The sequence below is a fragment of the Salmo salar genome, chromosome ssa14, assembly GCF_905237065.1.
Source record: "Salmo salar chromosome ssa14, Ssal_v3.1, whole genome shotgun sequence".
Classification (NCBI taxonomy): Eukaryota; Metazoa; Chordata; class Actinopteri; order Salmoniformes; family Salmonidae; genus Salmo; species Salmo salar.
The window spans coordinates 57,088,176-57,103,038 of record NC_059455.1 but is presented as its reverse complement, the minus strand read 5'-3'; positions in this window follow the sequence as shown (position 1 = coordinate 57,103,038).

The following is a 14,863-nucleotide window of genomic DNA, read 5'->3' as shown; positions in this document are numbered from 1 at the left end:
TCCTGCAGCAAAGCACACCCACAACATGATGCTGCCACCCCCGTGTTTCACGGTTGGGAAGGTGTTCTTCGGCTTGCAAGCCTCCCCCTTTTCCCTCCAAACATAAAGATGGTCATTATGGCCAAACAGTTCTATTTTTGTTTCATCAGACCAGAGGACATGTCTCCAAAAAGTACAATCTTTGTCCCCATGTGCAGTTGCAAACAGTAGTCTGGCTTTTTATGGCAGTTTTGGAGCAGTGTCTTCTTCCTTGCTGAGTGGCCTTTCAGATTATGTCGATATAGGACTCGTTTTACTGTAGATATAGATACTTTTGTACCTGTTTCCTCCAGCATCTTCACAGGGTCCTTTGCTGTTGTTCTGGGATTGATTTGCACTTTTCGCAACATAGTACGTTAATCTCTAGGAGACAAAACACGTCTCCTTCATTGAGCGGTATGACGGCTGCGTGGTCCCATGGTGTTTATACTTGCGTACTATTGTTTGTACAGATGAACGTGGTATCTTCAGGCGTTTGGAAATAGCTCCCGAGGATGAACCAGACATGTGGAGGTCTACAATTTTTTTCTGAGGTCTTGACTGATTTCTTCTGATTTTCCCATGATGTCAAGCAAAGAGGCACTGAGTTTGAAGGTAGGCCTTGAAATACATCCACAGGTACACCTCCAATTAACTCAAATTATGTCAATTAGCCTATCAGAAGCTTCAAAAGCCATGACATCATTTTCTGGAATTTTCCAAGCTGTTTAAAGGCACAGTCAACTTAGTGTATGTAAACTTCTGACCCACTGGAATTGTGATACAGTGAATTATAAGTGAAGTAATCTGTCTGTAAACAATTGTTGGTAAAATTACTTGTGTCATGCACAAAGTAGATGTCCTAACCGACTTGCCAAAACTATAGTTTGTTAACAAGAAATTTGTGGAGTGGTTGAAAAATGAGTTTAATGACTCCAACCTAACCGTATGTAAACTTCCGACTTCAACTGTATGTTCTCTTCTTCTGGTCGATGTCTGTTCACATATCGTGTTGTGAGCTACCCACTTGGTTTTCCTGTTTGGATTTTGCTGTTTTTCTTATTCACACTTTACAAATTCCAGTAAAGACTACCATAATAACAATCACTTCATCCTAGTTTTTCATATTTATTTCAGGCTAGACCCTCAATACATTTACCTAACCTTGTGCCATGTCCAGTAGCCTTTCAATGAGGACTTTCCTGCTATAGTACATGGGTGAGAATGGCTGTCCAGCTGGAGACGATAACGCTAGAACCTCGAGACATCAATCTCATCTACATAAGACAAGGTTGTACATTGGTGAGTGTCCAGCTGTAGACAGTTAATTGGAGTGACTGATTCAAAACAATAATATTTTCTGCCACAAGTGGAAATACATTTGCAGACCATTTAGATATTTACTTACTATAACAAGAGGAAAATAGTAAAATAGTAAAATAATAAAACAATTTAATGCACAGGTGAAAAGTGTGATGAAAGGGGAAATAAGTGAAAATAAACACCAGTAACATGTGAATGAGGAAACAAATGAATATTTTTTTTAAATGCAAAAAAAATAAATTACCCACCCTAAAAACAAAAAGATTTGTCTCACTTTGTCTCACTCGAGAGTAGTCCGAGCGGACACAGTACTGATCGATGGTCCTGGGAAAGTACATCATCATGTCCCTGAGAAACGGGAGACATTGATCAGCAGGAATTGACACCATCCATTGTACCATGACTTCGTAGACTGCCTTTGCTGGACACTGCTGCCGTTTCTGTAACTCCTGCTGTCGTTACTCTAAGTCATCCATTTGCTGCATAATGTCAGTGTCCAAAAGATTCTTAGCTGTCTTCCTCTTCCGGCCATTGGAGCTGGGTTCGGGAGATGGGGTGAATGTTGACTGAGTTGCAGGGCAGAGAGCAAGGGTGCGCTCCGTCGGCCCTGTTTGTGTATTGTCTGTAGACCTCTTTAACCATTGCTATGCCCTCTTCAGCCACAGCCATTGTGATGCCCTCTCTGCCTCCTGCCCGGCGGTGTGACAGATCATCGTCCTCTGTGCTCTTTTTACTCTAAGGATACTTAGTGCCCTCCACAGAGACCGGCCTGGAAATCCACTTGCCCCAACCTCCACTGGTACACACTTTCATCCCTTGTCAGTACTTTCGCCCACAAGTGCCTGGTACTTTAATAGCTTCCTCTTGTAGCGTTCCTCAATCATCTTCTCCCATGGAACCGTCAGCTTGAGCAATATGTTCTTCTTTGTGTTCCTTGACCAGATCAGCAGACATGATCTGGGTGATATGTTGACGATATTCTGGGGGAAGATGAGGCGTCTTCCGAGGTTAGCTCGTACCTCCCAGTCCGCTCCTGTTCCCAGTAAGCCACTTTTGTGGGTGCCAGCAGATCTTTCCCAGCTCCTGACAAAACGGATGAAGACAGGCCTTTTCTTTTTCAGACTTCCTGAGTTCCTCTCCCAGCTGTGATGATATTGTTATCAGGACCTTGTCTTGTCTCCACCTGTACCTTCCATCTGTTCCCCAGAAAATGTATTCACTGTCCCAAAAATGTCCTGCAAATTCATTATTTTGTCCTACTTTTGGAAATTTTAAATATGGTCACCCTATTTGTCAGGCTTGGTAGTACGTCGTACACACTGCGGAGAAGGAACTTTATTCTGCTGGCCTCCATCATCCAGATTTTGGCCCATGTTATCTTCCTCTCTCTAGCTCCTTCCCAGCATGTCCAACTGCCCTGCTGCCTCATCCCAACTGCTTTTGTTTGTCTTCCCTCCTCCGCCATGTGCCTTATCTCTTCTGCATGAGATCCATTCTCTCCCGGTTGCTTGCTCCCTTCCAGCACACTTGATTCAGACAGCCAAGTCCCAGGTGTCCTGAGGTGACTGTTTTTGTGTTATAGTCTTGCCTCTGCCTCCTTCAATGCTGATGTTGCCGACCACTTCCTCTCATTGCGAACCTCAAACCTTGCCGTCCTTAGGTCCTCATCTCTGCAGTCTCTGATAATAAGGACCTGCCTTTCTTTAGTCACTTGGTACTCCTAATTCAGGCCTCGGAATGGCAGTTGTAACTTTGTCCACCCTGCTGTAGAGGTTAATGCTGCTGAAGCTTTGGGGCACTCCAAGCCATCTTCTGAGGTAGCCACTGATCTTCCTTTCCATAGCCTCTATCGTTGTCATTGGATTTTGTATTCCATTAGGGGCCAGAGTAGCTAGGGCAGAACTCCATGTTGGTAGCACAAGGCTTTGTATTCGGGAGACCAATTGGAGTATTCAAGGTGACAGACAGTGACACTTCAATTCTGCCTTGCACACTCTTGCCTGCATCTAGCTGATCTAGGGTGTAATCATTAGTCCAAACAGTTGCAAACAAGAGTTTCTATTGGACAAATTCAGTGAAGTTTTTCACAGTTTTGTTCTGTTTGCTTCCGTTTATTAAGATTCTTTTTTCTACAGAATCGGCAGAATAAATACACCCCTGTTCACCCGCACACACAGTTCACTTTCATAGCAGCTCCACACAAACAGCATCATCAATTTGCTTGTTGTATAATTCCTTCTCGCATCTATGCGCTCTCCTCCTCTCACCTTTTCCCTTTGCTTGTGGACTTCAGTGCATAACACAACAGCTCCGACAGCCCAAAAATGACTTTCCAAGCCAAACTTTCATACCATAACCGCTAAATGCTACACACAGCCTACATCGTCGTCACCATTTAAGCTAAAGTCATTGTCAACATAGCTACTAGGACTAACGCGATACTTAACTCACTACAGTCATGCAGTACAGTGTAGCAGTTTAGCAGTTACACTCTGTTTGAGCTGGGTGTTTGAGTGGGTTAAAATTAGCTAGCTGCATTAGCTAGCTAAGTAAGTGAAAAAATACAACGAAATATAGCTAGCTCTCTCTCTCTGCTACTTCTCCTTAATTTTTGAAGAAATGTATTTGTTCAAAACTGTTCAACTATTGTCTTTCTCTCTCTTTGAGTCAATTACTCCCCACATTTTATGCACTGCAGCGCTAGCTTGCTGTAGTTTATGCTTTCATTAGTAGATTCATTCACTGATCCTTTGATTGGGTTGACAACATGTCAGTTTATGCTGTAAGAGTTCTGATAGGTTAGGGGACGTCCTCCAGAAGTCGTCATAATTACTGTGTAAGTCTATGGAAGGGGGTGAGAGTCATCAGCCACCTAGGTTTTGTATTGAAGTACCAGAGGAGGAGGGAGGAGGGATTTTTAATTGTACCCCTTGAAGAATAAAAAATGTAAATGTAAAAAAATGGTATGAAAGATTTTTGGCCTTACTGCTATTAGCCCATACAAACACATTGAATAACAGATTACATACATGGAACAACAGATAGTCCCCCCCAAAAAATCTAAAGGGTGTTTGTTCTGAAGTGTCTGTCCTATATCTGAGGGATATATCAAAGATCAGGAAACATTTATTTTTCTTTTTTACAAAAAAATAATTATTTTTTTGGCACTAAACAGTCTCCATAATTTCATTCATGTTATCAACTGGTATCGGGGGACCGTCAGATGAGTCTTGTGAGGCCTGTGGGCATCCTAGAGCAAAACAACCAACATGTACATGTTCGAGAGTCTCACCTTTCCTCAGAGGGGTCATATTAGTGTGTAGCCCAAACTGTTTGGACGTTACAGACAGAAGTTGGCTGATCGACTGTGCCGACTTCAGACAAGTCCCAAGACACGTGGGGGTCATAGAGCAAAATGGAGAACACCATCGTGTTCGTGAGAGTCTCATATTTAGTTTGTAGGCCAAACCGTTCGGTTTATGGTCTGAGAAACACCGCTTAAGCTCTGTCACCTCTCACCGCAGATACGGAAGTGCGACATCGGCGGATGCGGTGGATTTGTCTTAGGACGGTAAGTTGGTGGTTGGAGACATCCCTCTAATGGTGTGAGGGCTGTGCTTTGGCAAAGTGGGTGGGGCTATATCCTGCCTGTTTGGCCCTGTCCGGGGGTATCATCGGATGGGGCCACAGTGTCTTCTGATCCCTCCTGTCTCAGCCTCCAGTATTTATGCTGCAGTAGTTTATGTGTCGGGGGGCTAGGGTCAGTCTGTTACATCTGGAGTATTTCTCTTGTCTTATCCGGTGTCCTGTGTGAATTTAAATATGCTCTCTCTAATTCTCTCTTTTTCTCTTTCTGTCTTTCTCTCGGAGGACCTGAGCCCTAGGACCATGCCTCAGGACTACCTGGCATGATGACTCCTTGCTGTCCCCAGTCCACCTGGCCGTGCTGCTGCTCCAGTTTCAACTGTTCTGCCTGCGGCTATGGAACCCTGACCTGTTCACCGGACGTGCTTGTCGCACCCTCGACAACTACTATGATTATTATTATTTGACCATGCTGGTCATTTATGAACATTTTAACATCTTGTCCATGTTCTGTTATAATATCCACCCTGCACAGCCAGAAGAGGACTGGCCACCCCTCATAGCCTGGTTCCTCTCTAGGTTTCTTCCTAGGTTTTTGGCCTTTCTAGGGAGTTTTTGCTAGGGAGTTTTTCCTAGCCACCGTGCTTCTTTCACATGCATTGCTTGCTGTTTGGGGTTTTAGGCTGGGTTTCTGTACAGCACTTTGAGATATCAGCTGATGTACGAAGGGCTATATAAATACATTTGATTTGATTTGATTTGATTTGGATTGAGACAGATCTCTATCTTAAATTGGACTCAGGGGGATTTTAATGTTTCACTATTTTTATGAGATTCACTGAGTAGGATGGTCCATCCATTCCTCTTCTGAGGAGCTTCCACTGGTCCACCTACCCTCTCTGTGCTTCCCTCGACTGGCTCTTAGAGGCTCCTAACACTGTGGTTTGAGTCCTGGTTTGGTTCCTCCTCTGTCTCACCAAGGTCTTGCCTTGTGCGTGTTGCCTGTTGTTGGCTCACTGAACAGCCCATGTTGGTGCTGTGGATTTTCAGCCCTCTCTGGTTCTCAAGCACTTTTCCACAACTGCATGTTTTATATCCGAGTCCTCTCTCCTTGTCCATTGTTCAGGCAAGGTTGTCATCTGTGTCTGTGTCACACAAGCCTTCGCTTTGGCTCCCCCTACTGTCCAGCTCAGGCGTTCGGCGTCGCCAGCCTTCTAGCTGCTGCCGAACCTTCTGCTGGCAAACGCCCTTCACTCATCAACCCCAGACTTGTCTTGTCATCGTTACACACATCTGATTCCAATACCCACTCCGTATATATACTCCCTCTGTCATTTGTCTTTGTCGGTCATTGTAAATGTTGCTTGTTTTCCTGAGAGGAATCTCTCCTACTATTTTCCTGAGTACTTTATTATTTTGCATTTTGGGTTTCGTCCAGGTTTTATAACCTGCGACTGCCTCCTGCCTACTCCTCTCTACACTTGTGACAGTCTGGCCAGTGAGCCGTTCTTCCTTCACCCCTCTCGGGTGCCTCATGATGTATCTCTCCATAAATCATTCCATAGCAATGCTTTTGGGGTCATAGCCACAGGAAGGAGGGGTGCTGAGGGTGTTGAAAATACAATAATAATTATTATTCTATTTTTTTTTTTAAACGCAGCACTGCAAACTACTTCTCATGACGGAGCTCCCTCATTATTGCATGCTTTGCCTAGCCAGGCCTCTGCTCCCAATGCTGTCTTTCCAGCTGTCACCAATCTTTCTTGGTTGCCAACCAGTCTGTTCCTGGTTGTCACTGAACTTTCAGTTTTGGAATGTACCTGCAAACAGCAGTAGTGTTGCTCCTGGCTCATCCTCAGGTGAGGTCCCCTCTTCATTAGGTGTTCCGGCACTGTTCATTACACCTTCCGAAAAGTGCGCCGATCAGTTTTATCCAGCCCGATCTGAGCAAGGTTGGCTGGACCACTGCTCCTTCCTCTTGACCACTGCTCCTTCCTCCAAGCCATTGTGTTGACCTCTCTGCTTCCTGCCCAACTGTGTGACAGATCTTCTTCCTCTGTACTCTATTTACTTCAAGGATCATTAGTGCCCTCCACTGAGACTGGCCTGGGAAGCCTCTTGCCCCAACCTCCACTGGTAGACACTTGGCCCTCAATCCCTTGTTAGTACATTCATCCAGAAGTGCCTGGTACTTTAACAGCTTCCTCTCGTAGGCTTCCTCAATTAGCTCCTCCCATGGAACCGTCAGCTTGAGTATGACATTAAAGTAGAGCACGCTAGAGTACAGTATTATTTACTGTACTGTACTGAACTCTATGCTGCTGTACTGTAATGTCCAAACCTCTGAAACATAGACGTCTATGATTGGTACAGATGTGGTCCAATACAACCAAATTTGGTCATGAATTGGGGAAGAGCTCATAAGAATAATAGCCAGTGTAGAATGATACCCAAATATGCAACGGAGAATTCTAAATTGTCCTACTTTGTGTACTAGGATACATCACCATTAAGAGAATGACATTCATAATTATGTATTTCTGTATAGTACAAATCTGGGACCCATGATGCCAATCTGTTATCGTGGAATTTCCCACAAGATGGAGGGAATGTTGGAACATAACTAACGAAATTACAATTAACGAAAATTACACTTAATCCAGTATAAACGAATGTGTAAAATGTATTACACAAGAGACAAAATTATCTAATTCTACAGCACAACGGCAGAGTCATGTCTTAAGTGTAAAAGTTTATTGGGAAACTGAGCCCGTGTGATAACAGCCAGTCACCTGCAGGAACCAACCCTATGAACCATGCCTATGTAGCTTTTTTGTGAAGCAGTATATAAGAGGACTGAAGGGACTGCCCTGGGGGAGCTTGTGGCACACTTGTACTTTGTACCTGTGTTTGTTGTAAACTCTCCAGTTAACTGACTATAAAGAGTGATTCATTTAATATTGACTTCAAGTGTCCCTGGTGTTGAATTTCTACAGGATCAGTGATTCCACCCTTGCAGCATCCCAGTGAAGGTCTGCAAGAGAACACCAGGGGTGCATTCCCTGTGAAGGAAATTCCCATCTGACCAAAGATGACGTGGACCCACCCAGACCAGACTTTTACTGTGAGCTGCCCGGGGGAAGATACCTGATCCACAAACCTCTGAGGCACAGTCAATTTAAATGAATTTGTATAAAAAATAATAACAATAATAATAAAACCAATAAAACTAAGCATAAAAATTAAGAAATGTACCATAGTCTTAGAAGAATAGAGCTCATCTTAGAAGAAGGCTAGAGTGAGTGCAGGAAGAGCACCACTGACAATTGTCTGTAGGCATTTATGAGAAGTGTCTACGTGTGTAACGCCCTGGCCATAGAGAGGTTTTTTTTGTTCTTTATTTTGGTTAGGCCAGGCTGTTACATTGGGTGGGCGTTCTATGTTCTTTTTTCTATGTTTTTGTATTTCTTTGTTTTGGGCCGTGTGTGGCTCCCAATCAGGCACAGCTGAAGCTCGTTGTTGCTGATTGGGAGTCACACATAAGGAGCATGTTTTTCCTTTGGGTTTTGTGGGTAATTGTTTCTGTCACTGTGTTTCACCTGACAGGACTGTTTGGCTGTCAGTTTCCTTGTTTTGTTTTTGTATAGTGTTCTTGCTTAATTAAAGATGACGAACACTAACTCCGCTGCGTTTTGGTCCACTCTCTCTTCAGACAGCCCTTACAACGTGGTCTGAGAACCACTGGTAATAGCACCTGGTGTTATTTTATATGTATAGGAAGTAGCGGAAAGAGAACCGTTAGAGATACATATGTATGCATAGGAGGTAACGACAAGAGAATCGTTGAAGATGCATAAGCGTTTAAGTATGGGAAAGGGAAATAGTAAGAGTAGGATGGAGGATCTGTGCTGGGAACCAAAAGGACTGTGTAGTGTAATGGCAAAAAAAATTGGTAGGGGGGTACTGGACCAAACAGAAGACTGAACAAGATGAACAGTGAAGTGGGACGATTTCAGAAAGTGGGCGGGAGAAGCAGAAAATGCAAAAGGAAAACTGTAAGACGATTGATGGTAAATCAAGTGGAACCGGAGAAGAAAGTGGAAGAAGGACAAAATAAAAAGAAGAAGCCTGGCTGGCCTTTCTCTGAGTGGAACCTTCTCATGCCCCCCCTCCCCTGTATCTGCCACTGCCAAATCCTCCACCCACAGACAGAGATGGTGGCCTCCCACACCCTCATAACCCACTTGGGGGTGGGCCTTTGCCAGGTGGAGGAGCCGTGGGATTAGGAGCTGTTGGAGGAGCTGCAGAAGATGCTGGAGCTGAAAACAGAAAGCAACCAGCCAAGACAAGAAGCAGAGCAAACGAGCAGAGAGAAAAAGAGGAGAGAGAACGTGAAGAAGAAGAGCTAGAGGAACATAGAAAAGAAAGGAACTGAAGACAAAAGCAGAAAACAGAGGACGGAGCAAAATGTGACGCTGAAGCCGAACACAGAGTAAAAGTAGAAAGAATGAAGAGATTGAATAGGAATAATGTAAAATTCAAGAAGAACAAGAGGAAAGAGAAGCAGCAGAGAGGACAGCAACGAAGGAAAAATAATTAAAGACAAGAAGAAGGATAAAAAGAAAACCCCCAAAAAGAAGCCTGGGGGCATGTTACCAATAATACGCTACCCCAAACCCAAGGGAGGTAGGATGTTGGAAATGGAGGGACCATGGGATTTTGACGAAGTAAAAGCGATAGTGGGCGATGTCACTGAACCAACAAAAGATGCTGGGAGTTTTGAGGAAGAGGTAAAAGCAATCATCTCCACGCACAACCCCACCGTCAGAGAAATTGAAGAAATATTCCGCCGCTGCTTGAAATTTAAATGGAAGGACTATAAACACATGTGGGACCGCGATGTACTAGCGGTTAATCGTAGTGACCAGCTGGATGCAGGTTTTACCGCTATAAAGGCTGCTTTCCCCAAACACACAGACTGGCATAAAATCCATTCCACCAATCATTGAAACATGTTGTGACTACTTTGAAAGGGTGGAGACAGTCATCCTCCAACACTCAGGCCTGACGCGTGAACAAGACTCATGCAGCAGCCTAATGTGCCATGCTGTGGTGACAAGCCTGAGACAAGATCTGAAGACAGCTGTAACTACAACTTGTATTGCATGGGAAACAAAGCCACTGCCTGACATAAATCCATATATCACCCATGTGGAAAGACAGTTGAAGGAAAATGAAACTAAGGACGTAAAGACACTGAAGAATGGACAGCTGATGTACTACTCTGGAGGAGTAAGAGGACAGCGAGGAAATGGCGGCAACCATGGAAACCAAAGAGGCAGAGGAGGAGGAAGAGGCTGAGGGGCCCCTGCTGGAGCTGACGGAGGGAGAGACTGGAGCTGCTATAACTGTGGGAAGTTACAGCATTTCTCAAGACATTGTCATGGATCAGGAGAAGGCCAAGGAGAGTGGCCGTCCCTACCTGTTGGCGTGCAGGTGGAAAACCCATTTGGAAGAGGAGGTGGATAAGGGGACTACCAAACATAGGATGAGGCAGAAACAGAAGAAGAAACGAATGAAGAAAAAAATTATGAAGAACCAGAAGAAACCTGTCAAATGCTAAAATTGACCACGAGTGGCTAATCTGCTTTTGCCATCCGTACTGTTAGCCAAAGTACAATCGCTGGAAAATAAATGGGATGAAATAAAAGCACGTATATCCTAACAACGGGGACATTAAAAACTGTAATATCTTATGTTTCACAGAGTCGTACTGAACGACGACATTAATAACATACAGCTGGCGAGTTATACACTCTCGGCAGAATATAACAGCAGCCTCTGGTAAGACAAGTGGTGACGGTCTCTGTATATTTGTAAACAACAGCTGGTGCATGATATCGAAGGAAGTCTCGAGGTTTTGCCCGCCTGAGGTAGAGTATCTCATGATAAACTGTAGACCACATTATCTACCTAGAGAGTTTTCATCTGTATTTTTCATAGCTGTCTACATACCACCGCAGACCAATGCTGGCACTAAGACCTCACTCAACGAGCTGTATACCGCCATAAGCAAACAGCAAACGCTCATCCAGAGGCGGCGCTCCTAGTGACCGGGGACTTTAATGCAGAGAAACTTAAATCAGTTTTACCTCATTTCTTTCAGCATGTTAAATGTGCAACCAAAGGGAAAAAACTCTACACCACCTATACTCCACACACAGACACCTACAAAGCTCCCCCTTGCCCTCCATTTGGCAAATTTGACCATAATTCTATCCTCCTGATTCCTTAAATTAAAGTGACTCGGTCAATAAAAAAGTGGTCAGATGAAGCAGATGCTAAACTACAGGACTATTTTGCTAGCACAGACTGGTATATGTTCCAGGATTCTTCCGATGGCTTGAGGAGTACGCCACATCAGTCACTGGCTGTGACTGTACATACATACCCCAACAAGAAGCCATCCGCACTGAGCAAAAGGGTAGAGCTGACGCTTTCAAGGAGCGGGAATCTAACTCGGAAGCTTTTAAGAAATCCTGCTATGCCCTCCAACGAACCATCAAACAGGCAAAGCGTCAATACAGGACTAAGATCGAATTGTACTACACCGGCTCCGACACATTCGTTGGATGTGGCAGGGCGAGCAAACTATTACAAACTACAAAGGTAAGCAAAGCCAAGAGCTAACCAGTGACACAAGCCTACCAGACGAGCTAAATAACTTCTATGCTCGCTTCGAGGCAAGTAACACTGAAACATGCATGAGAGCATCAGCTGTTCCAGACAACTGTGGGATCACACTCTCCGCAGCCGATGTGTGCAAGACCTTTAAACAGGCCAACATTCACAAGGCCGCAGGGCCAGACGGATTACCAGGATGCACTGACCAACTGGCAAGTGTCTTCACTGACGTTTTCAACCTCTCCCTGTCTATAATACAAACATGTTTCAAGCTGACCACCATAGTCCCTGTGCCCAAGAACACTAAGGTAATCTGCCTAAATGACTACTGACCCATAGCACTCACGTCTGTAGTCATGAAGTGCTTTGAAAGGCTGGTCATGGCTCACATCAACACCATTATCCCAGAAACCCTAGACACACTCCCATTTACATACCGCCCCAACAGATCCACAGATGATGCAATCTCTATTGCACTCCACACTGCCCTTTCACAGCTGGACAAAAGAAACACCTATGTGAGAATGCTATTCATTGACTACAGCTCAGCGTTCATCACCATAGCGCCCTCAAAGCTCTTTGCTAAGCTAAGGACCCTGGGACAAAACACCTCCCTCTGCAACTAGATCCTGGACTTCCTGACGGGTCGCCCCCAGGTGGTAAGGGTAGGTAACAACACATCCGCCATGCTGATCCTCAACACGGGGGCCCCTCAGGGGTGCGTGCTCAGTCCCCTCCTGTACTCCTTGTTCACTCATGACTGCACGACCAGGTCCGACTCCAACACCATCATTAAGTTTGCCGATGACACAACCGTGGTAGGCCTTATCACCGACAACAACGAGACAGCCTATAGGGAGGTCAGAGACCTGACTGTGTGGTGCAAGGACAACAACCTCTCCCTCAATGTGAGCAAGACAAAGGAGATGATTGTGGACTACAGGAAAAGAAGGACCGAGCACGCCCCCATTCTCATCGACGGGGCTGCAGTGGAGCAGGTTGAGAGCTTCAAGTTCCTTGGCGTCTACATCACCAACAAAGTAACATGGTCCAAGCACACAAAGACAGTCGTGATGAGGGCACGACAAAACCTATTCCCCCTCAGGAGACTGAAAAAATTTGGCATGAGTCCTCAGATCCTCAAAAGGTTCTACAGCTGCACCATCGAGAGCATCCTGACGGGTTGCATCACTTCCTGGTATGGCAAATGCTCGGCCTCCAACCACAAGGCACTAGAGAGGGTAGAAACCTGTCAAATGCTAAAATTGACCACCTTGTCAATCCAAAACCCCCTTATTGACATTTTAGTTAATAAACATAAAATTACATTTTTGGTGAACACTGGGGCTGTGCCCTCAGTCGTGAAAATGTCTGCCATGTCTGTCCCCCTTAAAGAAAACAATGCACACAGTTGGAGCATCTGGAATTCCATCTGAGGAATGTTTGACCTTTCCCTTGTACGTGGAGTGGGGAGAGGGAAAATGGAGACACCGATTCCTATACTCCTCTGCCTGTCCAGTAAATTTATTAGGAAGAGATTTGATGTATAAAATGTATTTATCTGTTGCCTGTAGTGAAGAGGGATTGAGAGAAAATGGAATCTTCCCGTGTCTGATGAACTGTTACTATGCTTGTCACCTGAATGATCAACATGTTGAGGGGGAGCTGAGAGAGCAATCCCTCTCTTCCCTATTGCATGCTAACTGGGAAGGGTCTGAATACCTACATTGTACTGCTGCTGTTGCCTCATGCGAAGAGGACCCTGAATACCAACAGAGATGGTTAACCTGTTGTGGTATAGGGGGCAGTATTTTCAAGGCCGGATAAAAAACGTACCCGATTTAATCTGGTTACTGCTCCTGCCCAGAAACTAGAATATGCATATAATTAGTAGATTTGGATAGAAAACACTCTAAAGTTTCTAAAACTGTTTGAATCGTGTCTGTGAGTATAACAGAACTCATATGGCAGGCCAAAACCTGAGAAGATTCCATACAGGAAGTGCCCTGTCTGATAATTTGTTGTCCTTCTGTTGCATCTCTATCGAAAATACAGCATCTCTGCTCTAACGTGACACTTTCTAAGGCTCCCATTGGCTCTCTAAAGCCGCCAGAAAGTGGAATGGGGTGTCTGCTGTCTCTGGGCAAAGTACAACAGCTCTGTTTGTGAGTGGTCAGCCTGGGTACAGTGACACTGAGATGCGCGTTCAAGAGAAATCTACATTTTTCTCTTTCAGCCTTTGACTGAATAAAACGTTGCCCGGTTGGAATATTATCGCTATTTTACGAGAAAAATAGCAAAAAAATTGATTTTAAACAGCGTTTGACATGCTTCTAAGTACGGTAATGGAATATTTTGAAGTTTTTTGTCACGAAATGCGCTTGCGCATCACCCTTCGGATAGTGACCTGAACGCACGAACAAAACGGAGCTATTTGAATATAACTATGGATTATTTGGAACCAAAACAACATTTGTTGTTGAAGTAGAAGTCCTGGGAGTGCATTCTGACGAAGAACAGCAAAGGTAATCCAATTTTTCTAATAGTAATTCTGAGTTTAGGTTGTCCCAAACTTGGTGGGTGTCAAAGTAGCTAGCCGTGATGGCCGAGCTATGTACTCAGAATATTGCAAAATGTGCTTTCGCCGAAAAGCTATTTTAAAGTCGGACATAGCGATTGCTTAAAGGAGTTCTGTATCTATAATTCTTAAAATAATTGTTATGTATTTTGTCAACATTTATCGTGAGTAATTTAGTAAATTCACCGGAAGTTTTCGGTGGGTATGCTAGTTCTGAACATCACATGCTAATGTAAAAAGCTGTTTTTTTATATAAATATGAACTTGATTGAACAAAACATGCATGTATTGTATAACATAATGTCCTAGGAGTGTCATCTGATGAAGATCATCAAAGGTTAGTGCTGCATTTAGCTGTGGTTTTGGTTTTTGTGACATAAATGCTTGCTTTGAAAATGGCTGTGTGATTATTTTTGGTAGGGTACTCTCCTGACATAATCTAATGTTTTGCTTTCGCTGTAAAGCCTTTTTGAAATTGGACAATGTGGTTAGATTAACGAGAGTCTTGTCTTTGAAATGGTGTAAAATAGTCATATGTTTCAGAAATTGAACTTATAGCATTTATGAGGTATTTGTATTTCGCGCCACGCGATTCCACTGGCTGTTGACTTGGGTGGGACGCTTGGTTAACCTGTTGGGGGTAGGGGGCAGTATTGACACGGCCGGATAAAAAAC